The sequence below is a fragment of the Chelmon rostratus genome, chromosome 13, assembly GCF_017976325.1.
Source record: "Chelmon rostratus isolate fCheRos1 chromosome 13, fCheRos1.pri, whole genome shotgun sequence".
Taxonomy (NCBI): domain Eukaryota; kingdom Metazoa; phylum Chordata; class Actinopteri; order Chaetodontiformes; family Chaetodontidae; genus Chelmon; species Chelmon rostratus.
The window spans coordinates 18,233,050-18,252,971 of record NC_055670.1 but is presented as its reverse complement, the minus strand read 5'-3'; positions in this window follow the sequence as shown (position 1 = coordinate 18,252,971).

Sequence of the window (19,922 nt, the reverse complement as noted above, 5' to 3'; positions counted from 1 at the left end):
GGGTGCATTCTGAGAATTTTCCACAGAGCTAAACGGCAGAATTGTTCAGTAACACATTTGTCTCAGACCCCTTTGGCACGTTCTAACAGCAGTGGATTGAGACGTGCACTTGATTTTGGAGTTGTTGGGAAAATGATTACCATTACAAAAGTGGCAAGTGCAATCTCAAAGACAGCTTGAGTGATCAGGATTTTTTTATGCCTGTTACTTTTGCTATCTTAGAATGTGGCACTATTGATAGAAAAACTGTATTACCCACAGAGACCAAATGTAAAAAAAAAAAAAAACGAACAAAAAAACCCCTAAAAACTTGAATTTGTATTCTGAACTCTCCAAGTTTTTTTTAAGTTGCCTCCATAGAAAATGGCATAGTAGATTATGACCGTATCCTCTCAGTTTAATGATTTACCCTGACACTTGCCATCCGAATCAAGTTTTAACTGGATTTAGATTTAGATTGCTTCACGTTATGTTCTTACTCCACCCGGAGAGCCTGCAGTAAGGAGTGCATGTCCTCTGTGTAGTCATATACAGCAGCACATACGCAGTAAACGTGAGTGTAACATCCTGCAATCCAACCAGTTTCTCTTGTTGATTTCTTAGGAGAAGTCCATGTGTCCAACTTCACCCACAGCTAAACAGAGAATAGTAATGAATACATTTAAGATGTTGTCATGTTGGGTAAGCTTCACCATTTCCTGCTCAGCAAGTATCCATGGCAACCCTAATTCTGCAGGTGGGGCCGGATCACGGGTGGTAATTGCTTCAAACCGATGCATACTTTTACCAAATTGACCTTTATCAAAACCTTGAGCCATATTAATCATCTGTTTAGTCTCCATTTAGGCTGTGTTCTGACTTTGCGGAGTCATATTGATTTATAAAGCCGTCTGCAGGGAGGCACCAGACAACAGCTTTTCAAATAGGCCTGAATGGCGCCATTTCATCCTGTGTGTCAGGGTGAACAGATAAATAAATAAATCGGTTACATCATAACAGTCTTTACTATAAAGGCTTTGCTGTGTCTCTCTAAGGATCCATGTAGTTCAAATGGTGGTCATTTGGGTTCACTTTTCAGTTCAGAAGAGGGTTGAGTCATCAGGAATCAGGATTTAGAAGCAAGTTAAAACGTAACATGCCGAGCCAGCTGTATTACGGTTGACATACACATTAATAACTCCGGTTTTACCGAATTAAAGCCCTGATTTTGTTTTGGAAACGCAGAGTGGAAGAACACAACCATCAGAATTACATTTTTGTGTAAAAGATGAACGTCAGACCAACTCGTTTCTAACTCAGTTTGCATCACAGACTGATTATCTTTCCACCCATCTTCACCACAATACATTGATTTCAAAACAGCTACTTTTGCGAGTTCCTTCACAGCTTCAAAGGACTTAATCTTCATGTTATGGAGAGTCCACCTTCTCCCTGTCTCTGACTCACTTATTCACCACTAATGCTCTAAAAATAGACGGCTTCACGAGCGGACAGTCTTTTCCCCGTCTCATCCATGTATTCATCTAGTTTGCGTGCTCTTCAAGCTGTTACATTCATTCAACACTTAACATTAACTTTGCAATTGGCCTGTAACTGCGTTGTTTAATTGCTCAACATGAATCACTGTTTTGCGTTACACAGCTCATTGGATGTTCTAATTTAGTAATTGGGTTTTTTGGGGAGATGCATGTTCTCAAAAGCTCAAAACAGACCATCTAACATCCACTGCTCTTCTCTGTGTATAATTAGATTCAAATCCTGTTCTCTGATCGTTGACAACATATTATCCTCCGTGTCAGTCCCACAAGCACCATTAGGGTGAGTGGCCCTGCTTCATTTGCCTGTCTTTTTTTTTTTTTCCTTCATCTTTAGCTGTGACCCCAAAGCTGTTTGCTAAGCAGAGGAATCAAGAAAGGATTCACTTGGATGAAATGACAGGCTAATAGCGTTTAATGAGCTGTTTTGGCATGATGTCGTCCTCCTGAGCTTGTTTGCGGAGCAAGGCTGTCTGACACTGCCCATCTGCAACCTCCAACTGTGTGTGTGTGCGCATCTCTCGCATCTGTGGCTTTGTGTGTGTGTGTGTGTGTGTGTGTGTGTGTGTGTGTGCGCGCGCATTGATGTATGTTTTTGTGTATGTGTGTGGCTGTGATCAGAGAGGGACAGGCCGACACGACTAATGGAGAGAGATGTACAGTGCAGACCTGGAAGCACACAAGAGGCTTTCAGCTCCTTAGCCTTGATTCAGAGATTCAGGAAGAGTGATGGTCCGAGAAGACCCCGGCTATACGAAAATCACTGGCAGGATAAGAGCTCTAGATGTGTTTCTGAGAGGAAAGACATGATTTGAGTGAGATAGTTATTAGTCGAGATGAGAAGCAGACCTCCCACACATGTCCCAGGAAGAGCCTAGAGGTCTCTAAACTTCTATATGCATATGTGTACTTCTGAAAGATCCACTTCGTAGCCTAAAGCCATAATTAGGCATTTTTCACAAAAACCACCACTACTGTACGGGTTCATTTGCATTTTCAAACCAAGAGTTTGCCATTTTTAAATGACAAATCAGCAGCTTGTTTGTGAGCTGATCATAGAAAATGATGATGTAGGCTGAGTAGTTGAGGATGCAGTCTCCTCGTCCTGAACTCCTGGACAGGAGGAATGCCTGTGTCAGACTTCAGTTCAATGATTTTAGCTCTGCTTTTAACACCATTGTGCCAACAAAACTGTTGGCACAATGGTGTTAGTTAGTTAGTTTGAATTTGCTGTTTAAACTAAGAGGTTTGCGCTTATGTCACTCCATCTGTGCTCGGTCGTATGATTCTTCAACTGGCAGAGCCGCAGCAGTAAGTTTGGGAGGAAATCATTCATCCAGTGTAATCCTTCAAGTATGTTCACTCGTGATTGTGCCACCGAAAATCTTAATAGCCAACCTGTTTTACAGATGAAACAATGGCGATTGGTCTGAGCTATGACAACAGTATGGAGACCTATAGGACAGAGGTGAGAGAACTTTCCCTGTGATGCAGCGATAACAATTTATCCTTCAGTTTAGACAAAACGAAGTGGCTGATTATTGATTTCAGGGAGCACAATGTGAACCACTCATCAGTAGCTATTGAGGGTGTGGCTGTTGGAACTGTGGCTTGTTTTAAATTCCACTCAAACGCAGATCTACAATCGTCTTACGTTGTACTTGGTCTAAAAACTGCTCACATTCGAAGCAAAGCTGAGCAAAGACTGTCGTTTGCTTTCCAAATCTTTTGCTAAAACTACTGTAATTTAAAGAGTTATGATAACAGGCTTGCTTACCCTGTCCTATCCTTGCATGGCTGTCATGAAACACAAAACTGTACCTGAAGCACTGTGTCGTAATTGCTGATTATAGTATTTACAAAAGAAATGTTGTCGTACAATGTCGAGTCCAAGGGCAAAGATGGGCAGATAAAAACTCTTCGTTTGACCTTGAAGGGTATGTATAAACACACTGTTTTCAGGCAGATTCTGCACAGGAGTTAAACAGGGGGGTGGTGAACCACAGTAAATAGAGCAGGAGTAGCTGTGGTAAAGTTTCAGCCTGTAAAAAACCAATTCAGTAACACTTTCATGCTGTTTGAAGTGCACACGGAAAAAAATCAAGCTAATTTGACATTCAGTCCTGGAAAAGACCAGAAGTAGTTACAGTAAATAGTTATGCACTGAATTTGAATGAATTTCTCATCTACAGTCAACATCCACTGATTGAGCTTGTGGTGCCGTCGACCTCAGCGAGTGCACACTTCTCAAAAAAAAAAAAGTTAATAATTCAGTGTTTGTAGCCTGTTTTATATTAGCTTATCTGCTGGTGTAATTCTGTTTGTCATGCAATTAAGGAAGTCTTGCATACCTAAATGTTACAGAAAGGTATGGTCCCTGCTTGAAATTAATTTCCACGACCACGGTGAACTTTGAATTTAATAAGCTATTATCACATAATCTGTATTATAGTTAAATGCAATAACTACTGCAGACGCACACTCACAAAAGGAAGCCTAATGAGGTTTGCATGACTTATTGTCTGTCTTGCAGTCAGCTTCATTTATAGCCATGCTAAATTGATTTGGAAAATATTATTAAACCTACTGAACCGTCCTTTCTCTAATTATTACAGAGCAACCTCGACATTTATATTACTATATATATATATATATATATATACACAGTGAAGCTGTTTCATTCTGAAACTCAAACTAAACCTTTTGAGCCCCTCGCTCTCATCTCTGTGCTGCTGCATGCCCAGAATGTTAAACTGCCAAAGAATACAGCCGATTTCTAAGGCTTCCTCTCTCTTCCCTTGTGTTTAAACTGGAAAATCACCATACACCCACCTTTGGTTGATGTTTAAGTGTGTGTTGAGCAGCCAAAGGGATAAAGCCCTAACAGCTCATGCATCCAGAGCCGTTATTATATTTTTCCAGGCCATTCTTATTTTGCAAGACTGTTGTCAGTGTGATCCCTAAAAAGAAGAATTATGACAGTTTGATGCATAGATTAGCCTTATTTATTTGAAGTGTGTTTATTCTTCATATTCTTCCCTACAGTCTCTTGTGCTTGATGTTTATTATGTTGCTCAGTGTAAAATATACCCAACAATGTCAAAGTATGCCAAATTTGTAGCATGTTTGTACTGCTCTGTCTATACAAACCTCCATATCAAAAAGTCATGAACAGCAGTTATGCTAAAGTGTATATGTGTGAATCCTGCAGATGGTAATGGCCTTACCACTGTTCCAGCAGTGGCGTAAACCTGGGGGGTTATAACTTGTATCCGATTACACATCCAGTCTGATGATAGGTTGACTGTATTCTTTTGCTTCAGCTGAACCAGACTTTGCATTTGTGGTGTGTTGATGATGGCAGATAAGGCACAGGTTGGCTCTGTAATTCAAGGGGATGGACGCTAATTTACACTGAAAGACACTAGCTGTGATTTGTTCCTCTTATCTATATGGATGGCCGTCTGCATGGTGTGCACTATAACCGGCTCTGCTGCCATCATTACTGCTGCTGTGGAGACAGGAGGGCGGACAAGGTCTCATCCAAATCCATCAGTGAGTCTGAGTTATTCAGCCCTGCCCTGCTCTGGACAGGCTCATACGTAGAGTTCATACCAAGGGAGGGGCGAGGGGGCTGCTAAATCATTCTACATCAGACGGCAGCTTTAGAAAATCAATGCTTCTTCGTTTTTTCCTGCAGACAGAAGTGCATGGGGTGAGGAGAGGAGGATGCAGAGTGGAAAAGGAATAGAGTGTGTTTGTGTGTAAAGGGTGGATATCATAATGTTAATGAAGATGAAGGGGTCACGGAGGCAGCTGGGGTAAGCAGGAGCCAAGTACAGATAGCCAAGGCCTCATCAGCGGGGGCCGCCATGTAGAAATGTTTTATACACATTGAGCTACATGCTTCATAAAGCAGGGCAGTCACAGTTACAAGAGTCGGGTCACGTTGAGCCAAGCCTGAACTATGACCTTGGAGCCAGCAGACAAAACAATACAGCTAGTGAAGTGTTGGGTGGCTTAAAACACCCACCTGCCCATGTCTACTAATAAAATGTAAGCCACGACAGTGAGATTAATTCACGTATTTGTTGTATTTGTCCACAAACATGTCCTATGCCTGAAACATGAGCTGAACACATAAAATGTTGGTAAACCGCTTTTCATCTTAAATTAGATCTGCATTCCTGGCAATGTTTCTCTAAATGGCAAATTAATCCTATATGAGGGCAGCAGTCCCCAGTCGTCTGTGCACAGTGAAAACATCAGACCATATGAGACCAAATAAAACAAACTCAATGGAAGTGCATCAGCAACTGCACAGTCAAAAAAGAGTTGTTGTAATATCAGCTCAAAACTGCATGTGTGGAAGTCTGAAAGAAGTGGTTTGATTTGAAGCAAGACATCATAAAACATCTGTCAGCTGTGAGGGATGGAAGGCCGACGGCAGGGGACAGGCAGTCCCCGAACAAGTGAAATGGGGGAGTGCATTGAATCTGTAATTGGAGAGCCTGGACTTTCGGCCTTGCAGTCTCAGGACAGTGACCTGCGAGCACTGGAGAACGTCCTGCTAAGGCCATGCATCTATATGACTCGGCGTCGTAGTCTATTGTCGTGTATTGCACATCTAATATCAACCAGATTGCCCAAGTTTTGTAAAGCTACGTGACAAACAGTCTTAAAACTAATGAAAAGGCTTAAAATAATTGACACTATTAGAATATTTTATTATTTGGATCATCCCATTATTTGCTGTTTCATAGCCAAGAACTTGCTGCAAAACTTTTCAGTTTAATAATACCCACAATCCACCCACTTAACATTTCTGACGAAAAGTAATTGATTCAAGGTCTTAGTTTGTGGGTATACGTAAGTAAAGATTAAATCTCAGCATGCACATGTTTCATAAATAAGGCCCACTGAGTGTTTTAAGTGATTTTAATTCAAAAGCATGATCCCTGGGAAGGGAACCGGCTGCATGTCCAAAGGAAGAAGACAGAAGTGTAGAAACTGCTGGAAAGATTATCAGATTATTATCTTAAAGAGAATTATTATCTGACGGTGAAAACATTATGTGTTACAACTTTTTCCATCCATCCCACAGTTAACAACAGAAGTTCCTAGAAGAGAGCAATTTTGCGTGAGGTTGATGTCTTCTTACAAAAAAAAAAAAAGGAGATAAGACTGATGAAGCCCAACTGTTGGAAAAACTTTCCCCCATTACCCGTTCTCTCGGCCCTCTGTGTTATTAGTATCACATCGCTCACCTCGTCTGCCACAGCTCGGGAGTAGATTTATATCCTCGGTTTGGTGCTCTTGCCTTCTCAGGTGAGTGAAGGTTGGGGCTATAGTCTTAGTAGTAGAGGCAGTAAGCAAGAGAAATAATGGACTGGAAATGGTTTTCTGCATCAGATCATGACTGATGGCACTTATTCACTGGAGAGACAGGCCTCGACAGTGGCTTCCATACTAATTGTTTTTGTTGTTTAGTTGGAAATCTTAGAAAAGTTGTGGAATAAAACGACAAAGCCATCATTCGAAATTTTCTGTGTGATCCAGAGGAGTGTCTGCTGTAGTTGCACACTGCTTTAACGTGATACAAACATTTTGACAGAGAAGCTGCGTGTCTCTTTAACTGCCTCTTTTAAGCGATGGTCGGGTGACTTGAGAGCTTCACGTGGAGCCACCGTAATTAAACGGACTGCTTTTTTGTACATATGGAGGTAAACAGACATCGAGTATGTCTGCCTCTCGCAGATTCCCGTGGGGGCCATGTTCTCTTCACTTCAACAGACTAACCAGATGGACAAGCAGTGCTTTTAGCAATTCCTGGATCAAGTCGCATTTGGAAAAAACATCATAAACAGTGTCCGTTTGAATATTAAACCAAAAAACAGTCGGTAGCCCTATCTGGACTGTGTTGCAAGTTATGTATTTTATAGAATTTGTTTTCATATTTGCACATCATATCATGAGCAAACTTCGGCAGTCATTTCTGATACATGAGACGCTCCTCTAATGCCTCTGCTGTATGTACCGCGAGAAACAATGTGTATATGTGTAAACAACATTTGCATTAACTTTTGAACGTAGTTGCAGGAGTAGATGATGGCTGATTTGTTTGTACCTTCAAATTGGACCAAGAAAAGAAACATTTTATCTGAACGTTCTGATCCTTTTTTCTTTTACATCAAACCAAAAGAAGTCATTTCACAGCTAATTTGCATTAGAAATAGCATGCTGGCGTACTGAGTCCTAGAATCAGGGGCCTTCTGAACCCTAAGGGCTCGCATATACAGTGATCGCTTTATAGGAGACATGTTAATGCATGTTACAAAGCCCTTCTCTGCTGACCTTATCACACAGATTTCTAAGCTTTCCGGAAAAAAGCCCATCTGAAGAGTAATGTGTAATTATCTCAACAGCTCACATCCTCACTGGGTGTTTTATTCAGTAGCAGAATGGCTAGGAGGCAATGTACACTTATTCATAATCATAATTTTATTGATATTGCACAGAATGCTGGGTACATATTTATTTTTTCTTCTCACTTGTGTGGTATACAATGTGCCTCCAGATTTTCTCCTAGGTGTGTGGAAATTTTGGAGCCCCATTGAGCCCTTTAAGCAAATAGGGAATTGCTTTACAGCGATCTGGCTATGTTTTACCATGCAGGCATCACTGGGGGTGCGGACCTAGTTGAAGCAAACCTCAAAGGCCACTATCAGTAGCTACTGTAGTTGGCTAACAAGCGTGTGTTTACAGGGAAGGGAAGGCCACCTGGTGTGCACGGCAGGCAAGGTGTTGGGCGAGGTCAGAGCCCTCAGAGTTCACACACACATCTGGACACAAGCTCACAACTTTCATATAGCAGGATTTGAATATCAGTCTTTCCCCACGTCGAATATATTTGATCCTGGTGGCCTGCCGCCATCATAAATGATGCTCTGTCATGACAAAATTGGTTTCAAAATAATCTCATTTACAATTAAAATTATCTCACTTGCTCATCTTGCCCGTTTGCATCTGTGACACAATTATTGGCCTCATGACACGTATAGTCTTATCGTCACATGTGCCCCCTTTCTGCTCAAAGCTGCACCTGCTGCAACACAAACATACCTTCAATCCTCTCAGATCAGACTGCTGTCCATCAACAAGTGAACAGGGAAGGTAAAAGGTAATTTGTCACTCATTAGCTGTGATCAAAGTTAGCTAAAAAACACACTCCATGATGATGTGACAGCAGGGGGTGGACTGGCCATCTGGAGGGGTGGGCTTTCCTCAGAGGGCTGGTCGACCTGTGGGCCGGCCGTGAATCTGACAACACTGATACAAACAGAAAACTGTCACGCAGTGTTTTATAGTCCTGCGTCAGACTGGTGGGTGGGCTTCATATACTTCATCTTTCTTTCCAGGCTACTTTGCCTCTGATTCTACTGTTATATCAATATCAAAATAACTGACTCATTAGTTGCGATTAAGTTGTAACTTCGTCGACAAAGGTGGTGCAAGTATATGTTGCCTGTAGAAGAACACAGCACGTCAGCAAAACAGCAGCAGCTGCAGTCATGTCTCTGTGTCGAGTGCTGCTGTGCACTCCCAGCCAATAAATACACAGGGAATGTAGTTACACGCATGCAGCTGCTCTGTTCTGCCAGGCTACAAAATCTACATCGTGTTGGAGGTTTAGTGTCTCCCTGCAAGGCTTCCAATTTGAAAGAATAATGTCGGTAAAGTACCATCATATGAATATGACACAGGCCATTATGTATTGCACAGCACAAATCCATTTAATTTCTTAAAAAAAAAAAAACCTTTAATGTTCAATATAAGATAATCTGACATCAGTATGTGTAAGAAGTACAATAACAAGAACAACTTTTTCATCCATCAGTGGCAATTCTTGTTTTTCATGGTGAATAAAAATTTGAAACTCAACAAAAAAATTTAAGTAAAAACATACAAAAAAAGTTGCAAAATAGAAACAGAAATACCTGAATGAAATAAAATTATATCAGAGAACCAACTTTGTACAACACTGGGTTTCTACATGCACACCTGTAAAGGAAAGAGGGGGAAGGACATGAACCGTCTGCATGCTACAACAAGACTAGGTGAAGAAGTAGCATGTTCTAATAAAGAGCTGTGTTTGGCAAAAATTCATTTCACAGATTATATGTGATCCTATATGTGATGTGAAAAAATCCTGTACTCTGTCCAGCATTTTTATCAGGTTTTAACACGATTGTCAAAAGCACTAACATAGACTGACTTCCCATCAGCGAGGCCTCTGGCTGACAGAGAAGAGCATGAATCACTCGTTTTGCTGTCTGACCCCTTGACCTTGTTGGGACTGTTACTGCATGACATTGCCAATATGTACAGAAATGAACGAGGGGTGAGGGACTTCCACAGTTATTCTCATAAAGCGCCAGCATTTACGGCAGCGTAGATGAAAATTGAGCTGCGTATGAAACGAGCGACTGAAGAGTACAGCTGCGTATGTGCAGGACATTCAGGATCGAAATATTGTTTGTCGCAGTCCCACAGTGCGGGTGCAAAAATATAAAGATAAAAACAAGACAACAATAAAGATAAAACAGGACAAGTATTTTAAAAAAACAAAACAAAAAAGACAGACTTTGGCCCTTTGCAGTGTCCTGAGCAGTGTGTTTGTGCACAGTTGTGACTGTTGGGACACAGCTGGACAGCAGAAAGCTGATTATGCTGCACGAGCGCTTTAGAAATTTTTGTTGACATGCTTTTTTCTCAGTAAGTCCGGGTTACCACTGAAATCCATTTTAACCGCCATGAATCATCGCTAACTAGAGCTCACGTCCTCCATGAAGGGGCGAGCAACGTCACGGATGGCTGGTATAGCTGCCATGCAGCATATTAAATTAAATGATTGAATAGAATGAGTTTGTTTGAAGATGACCACAGCCCATGTGCTGTGTCTCTCCTCTCTCTCTCCTTTCTGGTCAACTTAAGCAACACATCTCTCCTGGCTGCCTTCAGAGCTGCTGAGCTGATGGGGGAAGACGTGGTGTGAGGACATTATCGGTCCCGGCTTTGCTCCAATCCTTGACCTCTGACCTCTGTAAACCCTTTGACACATGTTTACATAAGTCGAATGCGAGGCAGTAAAGTGGGACAGAAACCCTGCCTGTCGACCGCACACCTCCTGTGATCACAGCCTTATTTACAGTCATATCCCACAGTCCTTGATTGATGGCAGCCATCTCATTAACGCCACAGCAGTCCAAGGCCTCCGAACATGTCCGATCGGCACGTCCTCTCTCACTCAGGCTGTTGCACTGCAATTAAAAGTCCTCTGGAAGCAAACTGTACTCCAGAGAAAGAGGAATGGACCACACCAAAGCCACTACCACTACTAGCTTTGATGTTATTTCAGAAAGCAGGAGAGAAAATGTAAAGAGGCAAGTGAGGAGTGGGGGGAAAGGAGAGAGGTTAGAAGTAAGGCTGTTGGTATGATGTGAATGATTTATTAGTGTAGCTGGACACTTAATAATTACTTAACACACACACACATAGATCACCTTTACAGTATTTCTGTCAGGCGACGGCGCAAGAATGGAAATGATATGTGATTGATACCAGGAAGCATAGGCACGGCCCAGGGGGAAAACAGTGCAAGGTCTTACTTACAAAAACATCAATCAGGGCGCACGGTCTGTGAAGCCACGGGTTGTGAAACACCAGCGATCCCCCACCCCCACTCTTCACACTGAGAACAAGACTCGCCTCAGAGGGAAGTAGGGTTCCTTCGCGCAGTTAATGAAGATGCTGATGCGGCGCGTGGCTGCTACATTCAAAAGGAACACATCACCGTGCTGTTGTCACGCAAACCAGAGCGCAGCCCCGACCGCTTACCGTTCAGCTGCAGACAAACGTGCGGCGCGCCACGGAGCCGGCCACATACAGCCACAATCAACACAAACAGCAATATGAAAGTGAACATTCATGCGAAAGTTGTAATGAAAATAAGTGATCATTGGTTTTTAGATTAGTCTTCTTACTGTGGTAATGCTCTCTGTGGCTGCGCCAAAACACATTTTATCTCAGTCGTAGGAGAGGAGGCAGTTCATTAGGCCCATTTCAAATGGGATTGGATTACAATAAATAAAGCCAGATAAATGAACCTAGACTCCGCCGCAGTAGTAAAATCACATTTTATTCAGATTAAGCATGCATACTATACTGTACAGGTGGGCCCACAAGGTAATTGCTTTTGAAAACCTGAGATAACACGCTGCATGATACAGTAAACTCAGAGGGCATAATTCAGGCTCTGATACCGGCAACTTTATCAACAATAAAGGGCAAAACAAGTCTCACATCATTGTAGAAGTGGCTTCGTTAGAATAAGACAATTCATGATTTAAAACTTATCTGGGGATTCTGTGGGTTTTCAGAGGTGAGCTGTGAGAAGTGTTCTGTCCTTTGAATTTTGACAGATGAAAGTAATAGCCTGTGTTGCGTCACTGTTACTGTTGTGTAAAGGCTTCATACTGGCAAATCCGTTTTGTACAAATGTGAATGGATGCCGTGCTCTTTTCAGAAACCCCAGGGTTTCGGTTTTAAGAAACTTTAACAAAGCGATGCATGAAATACTATTAACTTAGAGATGTTTTCTGTTACTTCGGAAGGTGTTGGGTTCTGTGCTGGCTTTGATGAGAAATAAATACAGCCCAGAAATTATGAATTACTGTGAGCCCATCTCATGGCCTGCCATTTGAGAGCAGAGCTGAAATGAGCGCCGCCTCAAGTCATGGAACCTTTTGTGTTTTGTGTTTCTCAGTACAACTGTTCACTGAGCACCATTCTGCTCATTATTTTTACCCTCAGAAAGGTCATTTGTCAAGCCTCTTTTAATTGGGTTATTTTTCATTGGACAAACACAGCCCTCTGGAGAGTATTTCATTTAAAACGTTGATAAGCACCTGATTGTTCCTGCCTGTCATCTGCATGATGTTAAAACACGGGGCCAGTGGTGAACCAGGGCTTCGGAAATATGCTAATTAGCATTTTTATGCTCTAATGCAGATGCAATTGACATTTTTCTTCAACAGAGGGGGAAAAAAACTTGCGTCAGGGTCACCTTATTGTTTGCGTGTTTATTATGAACAATAACGAGCATAATTCACACTGCGTTTTTGCCATCTGTGAGGACATTTCTGGAGTTACTTTTGTTTGTTTTCTCCTTTTCTGTTCCGGCCATTTCATTTGAGACTTCCTTGAAGGAAATGTGTAAGCACTTCAGTTTCCCCCTGCTACCTATTTGCATTGCATTATGGTGCAGGTGGGAAGGGTCTGGAACCACGCTAATGAACAACCTTGTTTTAATTAACTTCAAGTTAAAATGCCGTGAAATTGAAAATGATTATTGCCAAAGTAAACATGGCTAATTAGGATATAAGGGGTGTAAGTAAATTATTTGATAACTATTGTTTATTTGGAGCTGTGCATCACCTGGCTTGAGTTAGGAATTAATCTCCTCGGTGCAAACTGAATGCATGGTGGCAGACAATCTAATTTTCTGTGAGTGGAGTAGAAATGATCAGTACAGCTGTTCAATATTTTAAAGCTCTTTTACAGTTTAGTTCATGAATGCATATTTTACTCGTAATGATTGTAGCAGTTGTTGAAGACGAGACCCGGCAAATGAGGAGGGCCAGTGCTCCATCTACCCCAATAAATGAGATAAGATAATCAATAATATAAGTCAATTAAATAGCATTGTGCATGAATTCTGTGTTGTTCCCTTGTTAGTGCTTCTACAGCCACAATCAATTACAGAAGCTCTTCATTGGCATAGTGTTTCAATTCAGTTAAATTCAATTCAAAATACTTTATTTGTCCCTCAGAGGCCAATTCAAGGCGAACACTCACTCACTGGTACTGAGTTGTGTCTGTGAGTACTCTTTTTATTGCATACTGCCACCTGTTGGTGACTATATGTACACGCCCCTAAACACCTGCATGACTAGGAGGGATCTTAATGCAGAGGCACTGAAAATGCCCTTGTACAAATGAATAAAAAACACGAAAAGAAAAAAAAAACAACTGAATCAGGAAGAAACTATCGCAACTGATGAGGTTTTCCTTCTAAATTCTGCTGTTGCCGTTAGTAGCTAGCTGCAGGTTCAGGCTGTGCATACATCAGATTACGAAAAGGTTACAGATTACGAAAGCACGGTCAGAGTCTTTTGAACAGGATATAAAACTGTCAACTTGCCGACTTGCTAGTTCGTTCAAATTTTTGCGACAGCCTAGCCAAAAACCCTGGACTATAAATGTGGGCAGGGTCTTGCGCTCCAGTAAAACATATGGAGTAATAATCAATCACAACACAGATTTGATGAAGGAAAATATGACAAAAGACATCACAGAAAATAACAGGAAGCTGTGCTTCGATTGATGACTCCACCTCGATTAGTGGCAAATCTGAGCTAGCTGTATGTCAGCGTTCAGCATTAGTGGGCGCTAACCTGAAACATTTTAGTGGCAGTTGATTGAGTTGCATGGAACAACTGCAGATGCCATCACTGAGGCTTTGATAGAGTGCCTTGAATGGCATTTGGCCAGCCAGCTGTGCAAGTAGATTCCTTGTCATTATCCAGGTTAATCTGTAGGTCAACAGATACCATATTTTCAGTTGGTTTTATTGTAGTATATATGCAATATTTGTGTGCACTACGTCACCCGGACTGGTGTACCCGGGGCCCCACCCTGCAGCCAGGCCTGGGGTTGGGGATCGCAGGTGAGTGCCTGGTGGCCAGGCCTTCGCCCACGGGGCCCAGCCAGGCATTGCCCGTAGGAGCGATGTGGGCCCACCCTCCAGTACCAGCAGGTCAAGCGTGCTGCTGCCCGGGCGGTTATGGAAGCAAAAACTCGGGTTTGGGAAAAGTTCGAGGAGGCCATGGCATTGTCACGCCTTCCGTAGAGGAAGCAGGGGCTGGGGACCCAGAGGTTGGCTCATCCATCACTCAGGCTGAGGTCACAGAGGAAGTTCAGAAGTTCCTTGGTGGCAGGGCACCCGGAGTGGACAGCTGGGGACAGTGCTCCTGGACTGGCAGACTGGGATGGTTGTCCCACAGAATCTCATCTCTGCTTTTTGCGGATGATGTTGTCCTGTTGGCTTCTTCATACCAGGACCTCCAGCATGCGTTTGGGTGGTAGCAAGTGGCAGCAGTAATATGCTGTACCAGTCCGTCGTGGTGAAGAAGGAGCTGAGCCAAAAGGCAAAGCTCTCGATTTACCAGTCAATCTACGTTCATACCCTCACCTATGGTCATGAACTTTGGGTCATGACCGAAAGAACGAGATCTCGGATATAAGCGGCTGAAATGAGTTTCCTCCACAGGGTGGCGGGGCGCTCCCTTCGAGATAGGGTGAGGAGCTCTGTCACTCGGGAGGAGCTCAGAGTAGAACCACTGCTTCTAACTATGACAAATGTTAGAAGGCATGCACAAGCCATGTGTATGTCCAAGGCTTTTGGAACTGCAAATCAAAGATTGAATATTAAGAAGCTTTTTCAAAATGAAGTTTCATTCTGAGCTAAAGGAAAAGTCTAAACACCTGTACCAAACAATGCTTTTATATATCAATCAGTGCAGCTCTGCAGAACAGGTCGTGAAGCTGGCACTGACAGGAGGGAATCTGCCATTGGGTGATGAATGAGCCTGTCAGATTAGGGACAATTTGATCATGTCTATTGACTCTGAGTTTAATTTCACTGATCGCGTCATGTGCAACGATGCGTGTACAGACATATGCTCACTCATTACAGCTTGGACTGGCATGTACCTCCTTTTTTCATTGTGATTTCCATTCTGAGCTCTAATTTGTATTGCAATGACAGCAATGGTGGAAAGTAACTAAGTATAATTAACAAAGTACTGAACTTAAGTAACATTTTGATGTACTTGAACATGACTTTCTAAAATTACATATTGTTAAAGATTGGACTACCAAATAGTAAATGTGTGTAGTTGTAGTAGTTAAAACTAGCTCCACCTCAACCAGCTACAACAGTAATGTTATAGTAATAATATTCAGACAGTACAACATATTATATGATAGCATTCTAATGAAAGCCATTCTGCTGCCTTATGAGTACTTAAAGTGTTTCACAAAAGTAAAAGTACTTCTTCAACCACTGTATGACAGTAGTGCACTACTCGTGTAGCATACTGCTTTTAGATTCAAGACTCATCCGTATGGGATTTATTTCTCTTTGTGAGGTCTGGTGATTTTAATACTGCATGCACTGGTCAGTGATTTTAATCCTGTCCAGAGAACAACAACTGCAAAATCCATCCACGCACATGTTGAGCCTCTGCATGTTTAAGACTATGACTCATTCCCGGCACAGTCCAGAAATATGTGTGAAACTCCTTTCATTAAAAGTGGACGGAGCTTAGTTTTAGTTTCCGTCAATAATTGTGAAAACGAATATCCCATCAATCAAATTAACAGACCTTGTCAGAATTTGGCTCCCATTTGATCATCTGCCATTCTAGCTTCAAATGTGGTGTAAACTTTGATTCAATGCAACATTTTTTCAATTATTCTGATAAAAACAAATTAAAATTGACTATTGTTAGCTGGAAAAAAAATATATGTATCCAAGTCCACTTTTATGTGTCTGTGTGCAGCATAAAACCTCTAGGGAGACTGTAAAGCATTGTAGGAAACCTATTATAACTCACAATTACCTGAATACTGTAACAATAAAAATAGACACAGTCAGGCCTGAAAGAAGTCAAATTAGACTGCCTAAAAGCGAAAATTAAATGAAAGTGAGTGTCACCATAGAATAGTGATCCTTAACAGCAGAAGTTGTTTCAGCTTGGCAGTTAGTCAAGTGGTCACTTAGTGCTACTGGGCTTCTCATAGCTTAAAACTGCTCTGAGTAGCTATAGCTCACTGTAGTTGGCACACTTTGGTTTTCAAGCATTCTGAACAAGCTCTTCACCCGCAGAACAGAGTCATCCGGTCACACTACAACATTTTAATCTTTACTATACGACATGCTAATAATTGGAAGGAGTGAAAGTGATCAGATTCTTTCTGTAATCTCATAATTGAGGCTGTGCTGTGAAGATTTTATTGAACTCGCGCTACAGGAGCGCGTGTGTACCCGGCCTTGATTCAGTGAACAGTAATTTAAATCCGTACTCTCCAGCCAACAACAATTTGCCTAATTTTATCTCATTAACTGTAATTAAAGATAAGAGGATCAATGAAAAGCAATACACCTGCACTGGCACTTTACTACTCTTTCACCAAATTCCAGAGGCGCTGGTGGACTAGCCTGAGGTCATTCTTCTTAGTCATGCATTTTAAAGATCGGTGGAGAAACAGGGTTTTATAATGTTGAACCATGCACTCTCTGTATGTGTTTATTTTCCTGTTACCTCCGCAGGCTCTGCTTTCTGTCCTATGCATGTTTTTGAACAGGCATTTGAAGGATTTTATGAGCTCTGTCATGCCGAAATTATCTTTTTTTATGCCTCCGCCCCAGCAACAGCCATGACCGAAGGCATTATATTTACAGATTGTCCACCTGTCGGCCCGTCCCGTTCTCGTGAGCGCAGATATCTCAGGGAATTCCTGAGGGAATTTCTTCAAATTTACCACTAACATCCACTTGGACTAAAGGATGAACTGATTAGATTTTGGTGGTGAAACGTCACTGAGACCTCACAGAACGTGTCTCATAGGAAAAAATGATGAAGTGAGGAGATTTTATATCCAAAAGGTCAAAGCTCAACTTAAGTGTGATATCATAATGTTTCGCAAAAACATTTCTGGACATCATTCAACACCATAACTCAGGAACGGAAGGGGAGATTGTGACCATATTTCACATTTGGTGACACTAATCTTGGGCGTCCACCTTTAAACTGTGCTGACTGGAGAGATCCTCTGTGCTGCCGGGTTGAAGGTGTGTCTGAAGCAGCGTTGCTATTTGAAGCACTGTAGTCCAGCTCATTGGTTCTGCTGATATTGAGCTTCTGGTGATTGTTATTGCACCATGTGATGAAGCTCTCCATCAGTCCTTTGTACTCCTCTGTAAGAATAGCCTCTAAGTGAAGACAACATGTGTCTCACTTGAAATTATTCACTGGAATCATACATGTCAATATATCGACAGCTTCCATCTCAGAACATACACTTAACGTCTTTTATTGAATTTCTTCAACATCTTCACTACATATATTAATGAGTCTGGACAGACATGGATGTAAAATACGACTTGACAGGTTGGTGGAAGCATACAGCCGCCGGGCAGTAATTCTATTTATTTATGGGGTTTTTTTTTGCTGCTTTTTCTCTGTTTGACAACGTCACCTGAACACCTCTGGGGATTTTGGGAGCTGGGGCTCCAAAGACTTGTATTCAGCGTTTGTCGTACGTTTAGAGATTTTGTAGAGCAATTAAAACACAAGTATTGTGCTTAAAGATCCAAACCCTCACACATTTTTTCATCTGTGCCGCTTAAATAGCTTGTTGGTTGGAAAAACAGTGTCAGAAACACTGTCACACATTTTAAAGGTAGTGAATCACTTGAAATGGCTGCTAAAAGACCATATTAACACTGTGTAGGAGTCCACTTCTGAAAATAACACAGTAAAAGCTGAGATGTGAGTCGACGCGGTGGCTTTCGCAGGGTCTGCTAACCCAGATATGTTCTGTAAAAATGCTGAGCGGGCTGATCACTCTTTAGATAATCAAATGGTTCTTGGTTATTGATCTATTACATTAAATAGTAGACTTAAAAATTGATCTGTTCTCCCTCCAGAATCTGGTCTTCTCAGGCTTCCTCACAGCTATCCTTGCAGCTGCTCTTTGTACCACCCTTTTCTTTGCATGTCCAGGTATGAGTGTCCGTAATCCCACTGCCTTGTGATGGCCCTCTTGGAATATTTGCATCTCCGGGTGTAATTGAACAATAATTCTTGAAAGGCTTTCCTTGAAAAGCATAACGACAACTTTCCCAGGGTCGACCAAAAGTGTTCTGCCACCCGAGTGCAAAACAGTGTAATATAATTGTGTTGAAACAATTTTTCCCCAGAGGTTGCGATCGGTATTTGGATGGAAATGTTTTTCAGAGGGAAGGCCAAATACATATTTATACTGTATATCAGCACTCAAGTATTTTAGTGTAATTTCTGTGCCTCAGGATGCATTAGTGCAACCTTAAAACTATGACCATGTGAATAGCACAAAAAAGGGCTTTTAACCATAGAAAAATGAGCAAGCTGTAAAATAGACAGTACTTAAAAGACAACAAAAGGGAAATATGTTGATAGATAAAAAGCTGCATTAGACTCCTATTTGTATGAACAATCCTACCAGACGTCTGCTGTGCGGGAAATATCTGGTCGCTTGTGTCCTCTGTTCTCTCGTTGACTGGACAGCTTGTCTGAATTATCGTTCAGAAAATGCTTTTTGCAGATCCCTTGATGTGTTTTGTCAACACAAGATATGCGTCCTTTTTGGTCCATTGCAATTAATGACTTCCTTAGTGACAACAGTAGGTTGCTGTTGACTGTTTATACATGCACTACAGAGTTCTTGTGCATCTGGTCTTCACAAAATAAGCACATTACAATCCCCAGCTGCTGGGAAATCACAGCCAAGGCGATGGAAACATGCCACTGGGAGCGGCCCAGAGAGAAACATATCCTGTGCCCTCAAATTCAGAATAGCCGTGTATGATTTCAGAGAATACAGCTCAGGGACAGTCATATTCTATTAGCATCATGCAAAGCGGTTATTTCTGTTTAGAGTGGCAGTCTGTAGCAGTGTAATATGATGAAATACTATGAAGTGGTTTTTATCTGTTTACTTGGCATTTGTCACAGTTGCAGCCAGTAAAAATGAATATAGAGACCTGTGGTAAAAAGAAAACAACACAAACTTTACAACCCTGTGCTGAACCTTCATCCGTCTCCAAACGCTTCAAACAACAAAACCCAACATCTGAGGCCTGTTTCAGAAGCCCCCTTTTTAGTTACCTGGCCTGAGCTACATTTGACATTTGTGCATTTTAGCATCTTGACTAACAGAAAAAAAATTAATGCTTGATATCTGATCAAAAAGTTGCATTTATAATTTATTGGGTGCTAATTAACTGTGTGGACATTATTTCTCCGCTAAAAACCAGTGGGCATACTTTTAATATATTTATTTAATCCCAATTAGTCGAAAAAGATTTAATAGTCTCTCCATGTTATCCTGGGCTGCAATGATGGAAGAGAGCGTAAAAGCCTCCATTGAAGTAACAGCTAATCAGCAGTCCTGTGAGCAATGCAACAAATACAACAAAACAACTGTCATTCGTTCTGAATG